Source organism: Tympanuchus pallidicinctus, unplaced genomic scaffold (genome assembly GCF_026119805.1).
Source record: "Tympanuchus pallidicinctus isolate F22 unplaced genomic scaffold, pur_lepc_1.0 scaffold3, whole genome shotgun sequence".
NCBI classification, from domain to species: Eukaryota; Metazoa; Chordata; class Aves; order Galliformes; family Phasianidae; genus Tympanuchus; species Tympanuchus pallidicinctus.
In genome coordinates this window covers 103,264,457-103,281,536 of record NW_026294747.1, presented here as the reverse complement: position 1 = coordinate 103,281,536, position 17,080 = coordinate 103,264,457, and the positions used below count along the sequence as shown (strand labels likewise).

Genomic DNA, 17,080 nt, shown 5'->3' with positions numbered 1-17,080 from the left:
AGGACAAGTCCAGTTTGCTGCCTTCGTGCAAATAACCCCAGTGAAGCCCACAGGAAAAGCAGCGCCATCAGGAAAACATGACTTGACCCATACTGTTACACCAGTAGGATAAAGTTTCATAGTGACTGCAGCACTGTTCTTGCATCTGTCTGCGATCTATCCTTGCACCTGTGTTAAAATTATGTTTCTTTTATCCTTCTCAAGCAGTTTTTCCTCCAAGGATATGATGTAGCGAACCCTCATCCCAGCAACCTCCATCCGCAAGCCCAGCCCCAAGGCAGTCAGGACTGACACAGAGCAGGAAGGCGTAATTGCCTGAAAAAGGATTTTGCAGGAGGGGTACTGAGATGTTTCTTAGACCACCATCCTGCAAAACTGCAGGCAACACAGAGAAAATACGTTTGTTTTACAGACAACAATCTTTACGCAAGCCTAGTTTCTCTACATGATTCCAAGGATTGTAGCAGATAGCCAGTGCGTGCATTTCTGACTGCAGATACATGGAACAAAACAAGGCAGTTTTGGAGAACCATCTCTGCACATCTGGCGTTATGGCACACGCTGTATTTATCTAGAGGTATTTGCTTTACACGAGTATCTCAGGCGGTTTTATTGCCTTCTGCAAATACTGCATGCAGCAATGAAAACTCCGAAGTCCTGCTTCAGGAAGCTACCGATAAGAACATCGATAATCATTAAAATAGGTCAGCACTGCATTCACACAAAAAGAAAAAGAAGATTTTAAAAGCGTTCCCTCGCGCTACTCTACCATTAGACATTTCAACATCAAAAAGTAAAATGGAACATTCCTCAACTTAAACATATCCAAATACAATCATATAGATCAACAGCACAGAAAAGAAATCATTTTCTAGCTACAGTTTGTTCCTTACAACTTCCCGAAGAAAAGAAAATCACTGTAGATACCACAAAACACTTTGACTTAAGAGCAGCTCATCGCTCAGCTTTCCGCACAACCGCATTTTCTTCCGATAATCATAACGGAGGCATTTGAGGGATTTCCATTTTTACCTTTGCATTTCTCCTTTTCCAGTATCCATAACCAATCATTGCTCTGCTCTTCCATTATGCTCGGTACATCGCAGAGTGAGAAGCATCTTCAATAAATAGTATTAAAAATAGCACACACCCGGTCTCCCCGCCGGAGCATGCTCCGACAGTGCTGACACCTCAGCTCTCAAGGTAACCATGCCCAGCTGGGAGCTGGGAGGCAAGCCCTGTGTGAGATTAGCAGTGTGCAAGCCTAATTGCGCACGCAAACTTGCCTCGATCCGTGACGAAGGCTGCTAAAACAAAAAGCAGCGTGCAGTTAAGTGATGTGACTGAAAAGTTGCGGGTCAGTTTACAGGCGTTCTTCCCCTCCCCAGAACTCTCAGCTTCGACGCTTTTGCGCTCACCTAAAAACTTACATGTGGCATTTTGGAGCGGGTCAAGCAGCGAACGCGCCAAGCTCACGCACACCCAGCCAAGTGACAAGGCAGGGAAGCCAAACAGGTGACCCACAGACACACACATACATATATACACACACACACACACACACACCTGCGCTGCTCCGTGGCTCCTTTGTTCCATCTCAGCGCTCACCGGAATGCAAGCCGGTTTGAGGGCTGCACGCACCTGGGAGCAGCGGGTGCACAAACGGCCCCGACACCGCGCGCATCCCCCGCCGGTGCAGGCAATGAGCGAATGCACAACACGACAGTCATTAACAACACCGCACAACGGCTGCGCTGGGCGAGCACGTCCGTAGACCCGCAAGCGGCACTGCTAAAGGCACAAACAAGCACGCGGCGCTGCACTGAGCACGGTAACGCTGTTTTAATGCAAGCGGGCTGCCGGGATGCCTGAATGCGCGCTGTAACGCCCGGCTCCCCTCACTGCATGCAAGAACAACAACCAAAAAAAAAAAAAGAAGAAAGATGCTCACGAGGCTCCAAGTGACCCTTCCTCCTCAAGTCACCACCCTCCAGAACAATGCTTTTCTCTAGCAACGCAGAGCGTATCCCTCGATGCCGGCGAGTGAAAGTTTGGGTTTTTTTCTGCGTGTTTCACATCGTTCTCCTCCCGGTACACCACCCCCCGCTGCCCGCAGCCCCACCTGCCTCTCGCACGCCGCCCCGTACCCCGCACCCCGGCTCCGGCACCTCCCGTCCCTCCCCGCCGGACCGCCGATGACACACAGCGTCGTCCTTCCCCCCCCTCTGAGGCAAAACGCTGCCGCCCGGCCCCACTCACGGCCCCGCGCCCGAGTCACCGACGGGGTGCCAGAAAGCACGCTGGAACGAAAAAATAAACGTAAATCGCAACAACAAAGGACACCGCGCCGCGCAAGCGCCTGCGATTTCTGTCACGCTCTTGGTTTCGTTCTCTCGTCTCGTCGTTACCTTGCCCGATAAGGGATGTGCCCAGCGTCCCGCCGGCCCGGTGTCTGCGCTCGGCGCGGGGCCGCCCGCTGAGTGTATGGTGCCGCGGCCGCGCCGCGTTACAGCGCAGCGCCCGTCTTCCTGCCAGACATGGTCTCTTCCTCCGCCTCCGCCGCGGGAGGAGATCCGCCGCCGGCCGAACGCGGTGCCGCGGTGCCGCCCGACCCGCCGCCGCCTCCCGCCCGGGCCGGCTCCTCTCGCCGGGCTGCGCCGCCTGCCCTCGCCCCGGTCCCCTCCGTGCCTGCCCGGCTCCCCTCCGGCTCGCTCTCCCTCCCGCCCGTCCCCCGTCCTTTATGCGCCGCGCTCCCGGCCGTACTGTCTGTCTGCGAGTCTCTCCCTCTCCTTTCTCTCTCTCCCCGCCCACGCAGCGTGGTGCGCCTCGGACCGCAGACAGCGGCGCGCTGCTCGCCGGCTCCGCGCTCACTGCGCTCAGCGCCGCCGCTCCGGCTCGCGCCGCCTCGGCCACCTAGCAGGAGCCGCGGGCTCCGCCGCCATGGCGCGCCTGACCCTTCCCGCCCCTCTCTCCTCACAGACACCGCGGCCGGGCGGCTCCTCTCTCTCTCTCTCTCGGCCCTGCCCCGCGGCCGTGCCCCTCCGTGCGCCTGTCTGTGCGCGCGGTGCTGCTCCTCCGGTCACACCCCGGCCCTCCCCGGCAGCCCTGCCCCAGCCGGGAGCTCACACAAAGCGCCGGTCAGGGATAAGGGGGAGAGGGCGCGTTCGTCTCCTCTTACCCTCGCCAAGCGCTTCCACCCGCGTCCCATCGACCCCCCCCGCCCCAACCTTAAAAACACGGCCCCCGATTCCAGCCTTAGTGAAAGTGTGCGTGTGTGGGGGGGTGTTTTATCACTAATTTTGCCAGAGAAATCTGACAGCGCCTGCAGTGCTCAGCCGAGCTGCTGAAGAGGGGGGGAGGGAGGGACTGCAGCAGAGTTTGGGTGGTAGCAGATGAGCCACTCAAAATGGGGCACATGATCCCCATCTCTTCCCCTCCCCCTGCCAGGACCCGAGGATGGGACTTCTCCAGGAGCTCCTGCACAACCGTCAGGGTGCAGGGAAACGGCGCTGCACCGGCAAACGCTTTTCCAACACACAAAACCTCTGCCATCTGCTCCGAAAAATCACAGCTCATTTTACTCAGCTGAATAAATCCAGGCATTCCTTCTGCACCGGGAGAGGAAAGGGTCTTTACCTCTGCGCTAGGTGGCTATTAACGTGCAGTGAAATTATAGCAGTGCAGCACGAAATGTAATTGCCGTAGATCAATCAGAGCGGATCCAGCAGTTCAACTGCTGGAAGTGCACGCTCTGTGTAATAGCTGTGCGTCTCTACAGTGCCCTCCACCACAGTCACCTGAAAGGGGCAGCAGCGTTGGCACCGGCTGCAATTAGCAATCCTACAGATGAAAAATAAACAGTCCATCAGCGTAACGCAACGAGGTGCTAGAAAATACAGTCATCGTTTCTGTCTGCAGCGATACGAATAACCCGACTCCCACAGACAGATAATTCTAATTTAAAATACGCTGTGAAAAATGCACTCTTTTTATTACATGCTTTCAACAATTCCCTGTTTCCAAATAGAGTTTTCTACGCTTAGCAACTACAGAACTCAGTCAAATGTAGACAAGTACACAGAAGGTGTGTGTGTGGGGGGGGGAGGAGGGGTTGGTTTAGTGGGTATTATCCCAGCACCCCTGGAATCCCTCCTTCCCCTTACAAATGAGCACCTGCCATCACCAAGGACCACTCAGCAGGGTTGGGCTGGAAGAATACAGCGAGCACTGAACCGTACTGGGGAGAGCATTAGCAGAGTCCTGGTGCACGCCTCCAGTGATCACAGGCATTCAGCCAAGGACACCAAGACCCATGTGCTAATGCACCTCCTGATGTGGCTGACTCCTATGATGCACACACATGGCTCCATCTGCTCTTGATTTCATTGTTTAACATATCTCCCTGAGACGTGCTACAAGTTGCACCTGATGGCAAGAAGAGTGACAGAAAGGCTACAAAACAGCATTACACCAAAGCTTGCAATAGCTGGTGACTGGGGCAGGACCCATTTTTGGCTTTGAAGTGTTTTTTCATCCAAAGTTCATGCCTATCAAAGCTGCGTTGAAGATGTGCTGAAATGCAGAGGACCTCACTTGGCTGCTGCACATCATCCTAAGCAGCCTACCAGCAAAGTTGGAGGCTGCAGCAGGACATGAAAGGTATTCATTCAATATAGACCTCAACCAGCCTGTAAAGGGGATACTTCACAGCCTTGCCCCAGTCACTAGGCACAATGGGAAAGAGCTGCCACATACCCACAGCTTCTCCTCCGCAGTTTGGATCCTGAAGTGCCCTTGCAGTGGGAAGCACTGAAGCTATATGTCAGCTCTGAAAACAGATGAAGATTCATTCAAACTGTAATCGTGGCAGTTCACTCCCCTTTCTCCTGCGTGGCAGGATGTTTGGGGCAAGCTACTAAACGCTGAAAGATGCCAGCTTCAGCAACAACAAAAGAGGAAAGGGAAATAAATAAATAAATAAATAAATAACCCTCATCCTAGCTACTATTTCAACTCCGAATGGCAAGCAGCATCAGGCACAGCACCTGTGAGGAGGTGACATTGCCTCCCTTTGTTGAGAAGTCACCCAAAATCTTCTAGGAGCCAGTCCTGAATCCATCGTGGAGGTACTTAAGGCCAGGTTGGATAGGGCCCTGGGCAGCCTGATCTGTGGGTGGCAGCCCTGCCCACAGCAGTGGTTTGGAACTGAGTGGGCTTTAAGGTCCCTTTCAACTCAAGCCATTCTATGGTTCTAACAGGGCATGCATCTTGCTTCTCCTCTTTTGGACTTTTTTGTGCAGAAAGAAAAATCACAAAATCACAGTCACTGCATAATCACAGTCTCTAAGAAATGGGAAACCATGGCAATGATCTGCTGCCGTCTGTGCTGGTTGGTAGGCATGCATAGGGATAACTGTCCATTTAAGCTTCATGGAAGTCAGCAGGAGCTATGTGTTTAAACGGGGTCAAAATTTGATAAGCTCTGTCACACAGTACTTCTCCAAGTATTTTTGGAATGAAGCAGTTAACCTGCAGCACATGCTTTCACTGTACATACACAAAATTCCATCAGGCAGCACAAAACTTGAGACATTTGTGAAACATCACAACAGATTATAATGCTTATTCAATGTGAGCACACTTTGTAACTACATTCACTCAATTTCACTTAGAAATCAAGAAAACAGTGGGCTTTCAAAACCAGAATCAGATTGCAAGTATACGATGTCAGAGAAACATACAGGGATTCATGCAGTTCTGCAGCCACAGGAGACTCCTGTAATAGAAGGCATGCAGTGTTTCTTAATAAAAGCTTGCATGACTGGTTGCACATTTCTTCTTCCTCTAGTCATTTTTCAGTGAAAGAAAGCTACTGTGTGGTCTCTGGTGTTTTGGAGTTATGCAATGATTCAGATTAAGGCACTGCAGTATAATAACCTAACTGTTGATGTATTTTATCATTATCTTCTGCAAAAGAGATCAGCCTTAGCAGTTCGTTTTAAAGCTTTTTTTTCCCCCCTCCGTTTTTATGTCCTATGTGTTACAAACAAATTAATCACGTGTAATTTGCAGATGGACTTAAAAATACTGCACTTCTATTTAAAACAGCTCTTTACAGAATGTAAATATAGCTAAATCACTCTAGTTCTCAGACACTTCTCAGGGAGAGCTGAAATATTTATTCCAGTGACAACACCACAAGTGAAGGAAAATTAACCAAGCGATTTGTGTACAACTTGAATAGTATTTCAGATTTGACAAAGCAAAAATGAAGCTTTATACTATTCCCGCTGAAGTCTGTGAGAATTTTGCAATGGGCTTCATTAGGATTAAGATCATGCACCTAAATCTAAGACTCTGTCTTTGGAGGAAGATCAATGAACAACCCTTTAAAAATATAATCTGTTGCTAGAGGGGCTGAGGAAGATATTTTTTTCCCCACTAAAAGGAACGCGTCGTTTCTTTGTGTTTGACATTTCAAATCCCCTCTTAGTTTCTTTTAGAGATCTCAAAATGTTTGATGTACCATATCTATATCTCTTGAAAAGGATATTCCACTATAGAGTTCCTCACCCCACAAAAAAAAAAAAAAAAAAAAAAAAAAAAAAAAAAAAAAAAAAGTGTCTTCTGATCCCTTCCAAGACTAGAAACTGCAGTTCTTTCTCAGCTGTGACTTGCAGAGGAAAATGAGCAGGAATCTGAACTGTAGCTTTGAGCTAGCATTGGTGTAAATGGGTATTCCTGTACAAGCTTTTTCCTTCCTTTATGCTTACAGGCAAGAGGACTGAGGGCTTTCAGGTCATTGTTGGAGGGACAGAGGACTGCTTTATGAATTAAATGGTGGCTGGCAACTCAACAGTAAGTCACAGGCCACACAGAGGGCTCACCTGGTATTATCACTGAGACACACCGCCAACAACATTTAAAGAAGTTTGACAGGTTAAATAATGCAGTCAGAGGCTGTTCTCAGTTGTTCTGGGTGTAAGCACATCTCTGATGTAGGAACTAAGCATCATGTTGGGTTTTTTTCTTTATAATGTATACATGCAGTATTGCATGTTTGAGTTGAGAGACAAGATGTACAGTGGAGAATGAATGAAAGCAGTAAGAAGAGAGACTCAGCTGGTGAATGCTGTGAGCTGTGGTGTTCGAATGGAGCAGCAAGAAACTGGTGAGAAAAGAGAAGTCCTAGGCAGGGAATGCAGCAAGCTAGTTATCTTGCCATCTGTGACTTACCACGGGCAATGTGCACTACCTACTTAGATTAGATGCACTGTAGGGGAGTAATCAAGCTGAGGAAATTCCAAGATCTTTCAGTATGATTTATGAGCTTTAATAATCTGATGGTTCAGGGTCACCTAAGAGCCCAGGAACTGCTTGGATCACAACTATGAGTGGCTCTAGGGAAGCTGAGGACAAACACAGCATCTCCAGGGGAGTACTTACAGTCATCAGCATAGGAGCCATAACTATCAGAACTCCTCCAGCACAAAGCAATTTCCCTTCAAGATTTCACCAAGAAAAGTCATTACTGCACCCCTTTCTCTAAAGCAAAGCATGAGAGTATAGCTTTCCTCTCAGCATCTAGAGAGCAGACAAACTTGGGTGACAATTTTCAGCTACCACAAACGCATACAAGTAGTTTAGGCTTCCAAAAGTACATGGCCTCTCCCTCTGCTAAACCATCACTAAAACTGAATCATCTGTTCTTAAATATCCTGGCAGAAAGGAAGTCAGGAGACCAAGGGGCTTCCTGGCTGAGCAAGTGGATCTAGGAAATTACAGAGAGAGGAAAAAATTTTAAGAGAGGAATCTTCATTTACCTTCTAGAAATTCTGCCACAACAATAATTAAGAATAGCAGTAAAACATGGTTTTAGGACTATAGGCTTATTTTATCACTCAAAAGTATGCCAGATACGTTTTAGAGATGATCATATGACCTGTAAGTAGACAGAGAACAATCATACAGACCGTGAGGTATTTCTTTTCAGCTATCTATTTCACATTGTCAGTCTTGGTAATGTTCACCAGTTCTTTGTTCTGCATTTTGATCAGAGCGAAGAGATGTAACCCAATGTACTGCCCATTAAGCAGGCAGTGCCACTGCCTGATCAGGTATGATAGGAAAACCTGGAGACTGAAGCTGGTGAAATTATCTGGAGGTGAAGAAAACATGAACTGTTGTGCCAAACAGTTCCTGTAACCCAGAGGACTCAATTTCTCTCTTTAAAATCCCTCTGAACACATTGTCCTCTTAACTTCTGCTTCTCGAAACGTCTAGTATTCTCTGAAATGCATGTTTTGAATGGAACATCTTCAGAAAAGGCTCCCACTAGACCTAGACCTACCTTGCAGATATTTTGACACGCAATTTAGTAATACACCAGTAGGTTGATATTCTTCAATTTTGTTTTTTGTTTTGGTTTGGTTTTTAAGAATTGTTTAATATCTCCCATCAGAGCCTTTAGCAAGGATCCCAGCCTTGACATCTTTGTAAGTTGGGTGTGTTGTTTTTGTGCAGCCCACCCCACATTACTGCAGTATACTCTCAGGCTCACATTTGTCAGAAAGCTACATTACCAGCCTCCAACCAACAGAATATATTCATACACTAATCCTGGGACTGCTCCAGCTATTGTACAGAGCAAATCAACTGGGGACGTCCCAGCCACTGGCTTTGACATTGGTCCAGCTGCTCCCAGCTCAGCAGCTGCAAGCCTGAATTGCTGACTCAGGACCATACACAAAGTGAAGGAGTTCAGCACATCTCATTGAAGAGGTTTGGAAATTGGTGCTGATTTAGGATCCTCAGTTCGCAGTATGCTTTTAGAAGAAGGTTTGGCTTTTCTAAAGTTACTCCCAAGTTGGTAGAAATAATATTTGAGTATAAAGAGGTAAAAATAGCATGATGACTTCAAGATGTGGCTGCTGGTACAATGAAAAATCGTCACATCTTAAACATTACTGTAGCAGTATTAATTGAAAGAGAAAACCACAAAGAAATACATCAGACCTAAACAAGGATGAACCTGCCATGTCACAAACTAATTCTCCAGATCTGTCCTCTACACAGAGATTTATGATATGGAAACGTAAAGAAAAGAAAGTCAGTTCTCATTCTGTAAAATTATGACCATCTGTGTTTTACCCATCCTCACACAGCTTTATTAACCTGCTCAGTAAAAGCAGCAGCAAACAGGCAGTGAAGTTCAAATACTGGTCATTATTTTGGCACAAGAGGAGATGAGGAGACCCTCAGCAACAGAGGGAATGAGGAGTGTAACATATTTCTCAGACAGAGAGGCTTCCATCACAATCCACATGACAAAATGTAGTTGCCCTCTTCAAGGCCACGTTGTGCTTGATGTGCTAAACAGTGAGCAGATGTGCCAAACAGAAGCAACTTGAAGCTTAAAAAATGAGAAGCAAACAGAAAAGCGTAGGCTCTTTGTTTAAATCATGCTTGCCAAAACCAGCACTTTACAAACTACTGGAGGCAACGTAGGACTGCCTCTTTTTTTTTATACCACACGCACCAACAGCATATTAGTCTTCTTTGTACTTGGTAAAAATGAGCAAGAAAGGCACAGATGTAACCATACTGCTCACAGTCAGCATGACTCCGCTTAGGACATTCATATCCAAAACCTCCAACAGAGGCAGTAGCCCTATAACAAACAGGGAAGAATTAGGAACGGGAAGAACTCCTGCTATGTGCCATTTTAACAACCTCTCAAGTACTGTCAGTTGTGATAAAACTAGCAAAAACGGGGCCTTTGTCATCTGATTTGGAACTCTGAGTGTTTTCAAGGGCCTCTGGGTTACAATCCTACTGAGGAGTTCTTGAAATCCGTGTGATAGGGCATGGGAGTTGCTATGTTCACCAGCCTCTTCGTGGGCTCTTAGCTCCCCAGGCTGAGTGCTGTAGCAGCTCAGAATGTGCCCTGTACCTGTGAGCAGAGCACGCTGCTTTCCAGCACACTTTCACCTCTCCAGCTTCACAGCACCAGAGCTCCAAACACTGCGAGCAGAATACGAGTTTGGCTGGCATCAATTTAGCCATTTGCAATGTTTCTCTCAAACGCTTTCGAATCAACCTTTACACAGGTCCACCTGCTGCCGAAAAGACACACTAAGGAATGTATTGCTGCTTATGAGAAAACAAGACTGAGAGGGGACCTGATCCAGGTCTGTAAGTATCTAAGGTGTGGGGGGCAGAATGGCGAGGCCAGACTCTTTTCAGTGGTGAGTGGAGACAGGACAAGGGGAAACGGCTGGAAATTGCAGCACAGGAAGTTCTGCACAAATGTGCGCAAGAACTTCTTTACAGCGAGGTGACGGAGCACTGGAACAGGCTGCCCAGGGAGGTGGTGGAGTCTCCTTCTCTGGAGATGTTCAAGACCTGCCTGGATGCCGACCTGTGCGACCTGCTGTAGGGAACCTGCTTTGGCAGGGGGGTTGGACTCGATGATCTCTGGAGGTCCCTTCCAACCCCTACAATTCTGTGATTCTGTGAGTAGAGGCACATGAAACACTGGCACAGACTGAATGCTAATAGAGACACTTCAGCTTTCAGTACTTTGAGGTCTTGCACTGGAGTTTAAAGCATAGTTATTTCTCAGTCACTGGTCTGAAATACAGTTCCCCCAGATTTTCTCCGGCTGCCTTCTTGCTTCATCTTGCCTTATCCTCTAGACATATTTAAATTTTCCTTTGTTTGGAATCTACATTTTTTCACGCCCTGAAATTATAGCCTTTGCAGTGTGCAATACTGTAGAAAGTCCCTTCATTGAAAGAGCAGAACATGGTACAATTTTAGAATCATATAATTTCCAGCATAATTGTTAAATCATTTTCTTCCTTTTCTCCCTCCCCCTCTTGCTTTTTTTTTCCCCTCCAAAGGGAAAGAAAGATCCAAAGTGCACATCAGAGGGAAAGAATGAGACAGACAGAAAACTTAACAACTTCGTAATACCATGCTACATTGCACCCCACATTTACTGCAACAACAACCCTGCATCAATGACAGGACTCCCTGCCTATTGCCTCAGTCACTCAACGCTGGACTCCATCCTTCGCAAGGTACTATTGGTTCACAAACACAACCTTCCTTGTGTGTTTGTGACATTGTGTTCCCAAATATCACATCATAAAAATGTTAAAATAAAGCTGTTCATAACATTTTCCTGTGCGCCATCTGGGCCTTGCAAGAAAGCTGACATTAGCTGTCAAACTAAAGATAACCACATTTTCTCTCTTTTGTATCGTTAATGTTTGTCATTGCAAATTTCACTTTAATGCTCCGATTACATTATGACATTCTTGCAAACTGAATGGCACTAATGACTTTCATTATTATTTACACACTTCCTTAATTATAAGGCTCTCCCTCTCATTCACAACATGTTCTCCCTCATAACCCTCCGATATAAAGCTAATGAATTTTAAACTTTCTATTACATAAAAGCTTGTGATTAATTACCCAGCTTCCTGGTCTCTTTATGAGGCTCAATGCAGGCCTCTCCTGCGGTGTTGTAGCAAAGGGGAACAAGTATGCAACTTTTATTCCCTCCTCGGTGAAAGCAAATAGAGAGATAAATAGAGTAGCTTTCTCTTTAAATCAATTTAACTGAAAACAAATATACATCAAACCATTCCTCAGGAGAAATCCAAATCTCTCTATATTAGCAACATGTAGTAAACAGGATAATAATGCCTATTATTATCATCTTTAATTTTTCATGACAACAGTTTTTTAATCTAGTTCAAGTAAATGAGACAGTAGAAGTAAAAACATGTGGCTTTCACATAAGACATCTGAGTGTTATACGCTGTATCGCCAAGATCAACTATTCATGCGTTTTTAATTATTTAAAATACTGGACTCCTTCGCTGATAAAAGAGACAAGACAAAAGCCCAAGGTTGCTCCACACCAAATGAAGGGCAGCTGTGACAAATATAAATTACTGCACTTTACACTGACAAAGGTAACAGAATAAACCAGAGCCTAGAAGACTTTGAAAGACACTTGAGGGGGAGCAGCCTAGCAATGAAATTCAGAGCTCAGTACTTAAACTGCAGCCTCTACCAGCGCCTGCACAAGCTGCATGCGTCTCAGTGCCTGTGCTGCCAACAGCAATTGGATTCTTGCAGACAAATTTAAATTTGCTGTCAGCCGAGGGGAAAAAAATGGGTTAATTAAAGTATAGCTATTCCCATCCCATTTGCTTGCTGGAAACTTGACCTTAAGATTATCGAGTACCTGTGCATATGAAAAAGTTATTTCCTGCCAACCCAACGGGAGTTTCCTTTTATGCCTTTCTCCTGTTAGTAAAGAAGGGAGCCAATATCTATGCAAATACACACATAATTCGAATATGAGTATAGTCCCAGTTGGGACTAAAGCACATCCTGTCCTGTTCTGACTGAATCAATGTCTGGCTAGGTATAAATGGCACACTCACTGACACCAAGCAAGGGGACACTTAGTAAGAGGAAGATTCATTTGCCAAAGCTGTTTACTTATGTATCACCTTTATATTAACTCCTACTTCTGATGTAACAGAGAAAGAAGAAATAAAATTGGGTTTGTTGTGAAAAAAGCTCCTTCAGCTTCTTTTTTTTTTTTTTTAAATACTGTAAATTTCTAATCACTTGCCAGTGTCACAGAAAAAATCTAGGAGCAAATTAAAATAAGTAATTCCCTGAAGGTTCAATATAACGGAGTGGCCTTTGCGAGGTGACACCCTGCTTTGGTCTGCTTTCAAACACCTCTTGATTCGTATGGCAACTATGCAGTCCTAGCAGAGCAAACAACTTAAAAAGAAAGTTTCCGAGGGCCTAATTCATGACTCAAAGAGTAGACTGTATGATAATCCTGCTATCTTCAGTTAAGATCACATTCCAAGGCTGCTACTTATCAGAATTTGAGTTACATAAATACTCATAAGAGGATGTCTTGCAGTTTAAAACAATAACAACCACCACCATTGCCTTAAAGGAATGAGAAATCCATCCTTCCATTCTCTTTAATCCTATCTTGTCACACGTGTCTGAATGTAAAAGACATTTTGGACAGAGCCTGTTAGGCTTTCACAAGGGGCCTGATTATACTCTTCAATCATATTTTTGTGCCCATCAAGAAATGTCAGAACAATTGAGAGTCAACTGAATGCATGTACACAAAAAAATCCTTTGAATAGGGTAAGAAAAGCCTAAGATGCTCTTGAAAGACTGGTTCGTGACCCTAATTTCTGTTTTAATTATGGACAGTTTACATGGTAGATAATCTTCCTTGAAATACAGTTGGATAATGAACCTCAGTCAACATCTCTCCATGTAAGAGTTTTTCTGTTAGGTACATTCCTCTGGAATGCATTTGCCAGTATTATCTAGAAATAATTGTACTCTAAAGAAAATGATGGAGTCCTTGGACTGCTTAATGTACTTCACTGTTAACAGCACTTGAAAGAAGAAATGAGACATCACAGAGCAAGATACAAACATAATAAACCAGCTGAGCCAACCCTCGTACAAAGATGTAAGGACTACTAGAGAAGGCTGATAGTTATGTCAGAAGAGATAGAATTAGTTGCAGCTTTACAAGTAGTATCACTGTTTGAGGTTACTTCTAAGGCAGAGCAAGCTTACAGTCCATACAGTATGACAAGTAAAACACCAGTGTACCTTACATGGCATTAACCTTACACTATATAGTTATTCACAGTAATTTTGTTTATTGTAACTGTTACGCTTGGAAATTCTGTTTAAGACAGTTAAATATGCTTACATCACAACATTCTCTTGAAAAGGAATTAGCAGATCTTCTGAGATTCCTTATGAAGAAGATGAGGTTTATTAAACAATTTGAAAGTGACATAGGCATGATGGGCAGGAACCTTGTTACATATCTGTGACTCTACAGGGGGGCTTGTGATGAACTGATCTGATGGTCACATGAAGCGTGGAACTTCCTTTTGTCTCATCTCTTCTCTGAATGTTCTGAGAGCTTTATAGCTCACCTGTAAGTGACAGAGAGAGAAGTGCTACATACTCATAGGGACATGGCGGAGAGAAAGGTGAGATGCCACTACAAGAAGTAATTGGTGGCAGTGGGGAGTAATCTGCTGCAGCTTGTTCTTGCAATTGATTTCGTTGTTACATGCTATGAGATCTCCACAGCTCAAGAAAGATGAGCAGTGCATCACCTGCGAGAGCTGCATGTGAAGCAACATCATTAAGCAGGAGTTACGTCTTGCCTTCAAATATGAAGGCTCTCATCCTGATTCTGCCTTTAATTTAGTGCCTAACTTTGAGCAATTCAACCCATTTCCCGATGCCACTGATTATCCTTTACACCTGTTTCTTCTGATCTTTCCTGTGGCTATTGTAATTCCAGATAAAGGACTATCCATCACTGAAAGTTTACATAATGGCAGTCTGCAAAAATAAAGCATCCTACGTCTTAGTCTGAAAATAGCCTCATTGAAGACAACAAGAATTTTACATTGATCACAGCAGCAATCTCGGTTGCCAATAACATCATCTGTATGTATTCTTCTGAAATGTTTGGTATCGATCAACACAGTTTTTAAAAAGCACAAACAATAAATTATTCATTTTGATTTATAAAGCAGTTAGTATTTATCACAGACAGAGCACTTCTACACAAGTCAGAATACTTTAGGAAAAAAAAAAAAAAAGCCAAAAATAAACCAGATCAGATTTTCCCTGTATTATAACTGTAATTACTTTCCTATATACATAAACCAAAGTGGGAATCTCTTTCCTGAATTACCTAAGAAAAGAGACAAGCCTCGCAGACCAAGAAAACCATTGAAACCCATTAAAGAAAGTGCCTTCAAGGAAAACATCTCACTAATAGCTTCCATGTGCTAAAGGCAAAAGCGCCCCTGTCTTTTTCTAATGTTTTTCTGCCTGTTTCTAATGCAAGTCCATTGGACAAACGCTAGTAAATCTGTAGGAGTAAAATTACAATTATAATTCACAAATTAAAATTTTTGATGGAACTGCACATCACTCGAGGACCTAGATGAATTTGATTCTGGGCAACTCCTAGGTTATTATACCCTGCTACAAAGAGAAGCACGCACTAAGAGATGAATTTTGGAAAAAAAATAATGTGTTGCATTATCTTAGCTGCAAACTCTCAGCTGCATAACTGATTTCTTCTTGTGTGAATAATTCTTACTATTCATACAATGCTTGCATTTTTCATGTCCTGCTTTTCTTCTGCCAAAAGCTGGCATCATTTGACTGCAGGGATGGGGCAGGTACCCAGCTTTGCACGCTTGAGCATTACAGCCAAAATCAGTGCGCTTATTTCCAAAACAGCAGCAGGAGGATCATAACATGGCCACCACAACCCCCTAAATAGCAGGGCTCTTTTCCTTTAACTTCTGTGCTGTTACAGTTGGTGTTACAGCTGGAAGTTTCATCATGGTGAAAACGAAAAAGAAACAAACAGCATCACCTGTATCCAAAGATCTCAGATTGCAGGAAAGACTCCACAGAAGAGGATCTCCAGCAAGAGACCCTTCCCCAGGGACAGTCAGCCCTTCAATGGGTCTAGGAGAGGTGCAGCCAGGTTCCACCCCTTTGGTCACACAGCTGAATCGCCTTCACCTGTGCTCCCAAGGCTGACTCAGTGCTTGCCTCAGGTGATCAATTACTGGTTCAGGTCATGACTCAACAGTTCCCATACAAGTACCCAGGAACTCTTCCTAAAGTGAGCATTTCTCCAGCATCCCCTGTAAGTTTTATGTCAGTTTCTGTGCTGCGTTTTGTTTTTGCTTCTCAGCAAACACGGTGGTAGTTGGTAAATTCAGACATCCATTTGAGAAAATGAGCAGAATTAAGCAGTGTTTCAATTAAAGTCTTCTCTGTGCCTATAAAAAAGGTAGCCAGCAGCTGCTGTGTCCACATCTCTAGAAGATGCTCTGCTTAAAGAGAAAATTAGATTTTCCAGTGATGCTGGATTTCACTCAGCATACCTCGTAGGTCCTCAAGACTCATGTTTTGTACTTTCTGCTTCTTCTCTATCACCATAAAGAAGTTGCTTTACCTCTAAAAAAATTAGAAGCTCTGTAAGACTCCATTTGCCCTTCCATTCCTCCATGTTGCTATCCTGTGCCCCAAGCACCCCTCCTTTCTCCTTTTACTTCTCCCTCTCTCCATATTCATGCCAGAGGATATTCCATGATGAGGTTCTCTAATCAATCGTCTGACTCATTGCCTTATGGTAGAATATTGCCATGGCTAATGACTAATATGACTGCAGGATTTCCAAATGTCATCTTACCGGATCTTACAGATAGCCTATTAACTATTTCTTAGCCTTACCGGGATTAGTAGAGTAGTAAAATAAAGCAATATGATTTAGCACAGTAAACTCATTTCTTAGCAGCTGATTTCCAATTATAGGTGTAGCCCAAAATAAGACAGAATAGGACGTTACATTTCCTAACTGAAAAACAGTTTGCAAGCAGCTTTTCTTTATGATACTCAAAATTTTCATCCACACAATGAATAGCAAAAAAAAATAGAGGATGAATCTAATTCTTGAGAGATGGCAATTGATATTTACATGCATACTGTGATTCACTAGAAAAGAAATGTGTGAAACTCCCAAGGCAAACAAATACTGTTAGATGCATTTTGTTTGTTCATTTTTGTTCATGCATACCAAACATTTTTTCTTCCACATCACAGTCTTTTGGGGAGCAAAGGAGTCGCACAGCACATTTTCTTTCTGCAACTCCTGCATCCCTGCAACTGAAGCTAATATTTTTCTTTTGAGTTAAATGCAGTTATTTGATGATGGCGACTTCAACTGATGTGAAAACAACATACTTTGAATACTGAGACTTTTCCACACTGATAAGGGATTAATCCAAAAAGCAGTAACAGTGATCGCAAGGAGAGCTGGGGATGAATTCAAAATCTGACAATGCACAGACAATGCTGGGCTGAAATCCTAATAGTGTCTAAACACATCTAGCATTACTTAGACACATACATTACTTCTGTTTTTCTTTCCTTACAATACTCAATTGCA

The 17,080-nt window shown here is 44.4% G+C and overlaps 1 protein-coding gene across 18 annotated transcripts in view; it reads right to left on the bottom strand.

The window, feature by feature from the left end:
- ARPP21 (cAMP regulated phosphoprotein 21) overlaps positions 1-17,080 on the bottom strand; it is a 185,008-nt gene that overhangs the window by 127,956 nt on the left and 39,972 nt on the right. For 6 of the 18 annotated variants that reach the window (XM_052692826.1, XM_052692835.1, XM_052692837.1 and 3 more), the window contains exon 1: positions 2,409-2,645. The exons of 1 other annotated variant lie outside the window; for it this stretch is intronic. The gene's annotated coding sequence lies outside the window, so the exon portion shown is untranslated. Of the gene's footprint in view, positions 1-1,032; positions 1,514-1,951; positions 2,030-2,408; positions 2,647-2,763; positions 3,109-17,080 lie in introns of those variants that run through there. 11 more of the 18 variants (XM_052692843.1, XM_052692845.1, XM_052692836.1 and 8 more) reach the window with 5 other exon arrangements.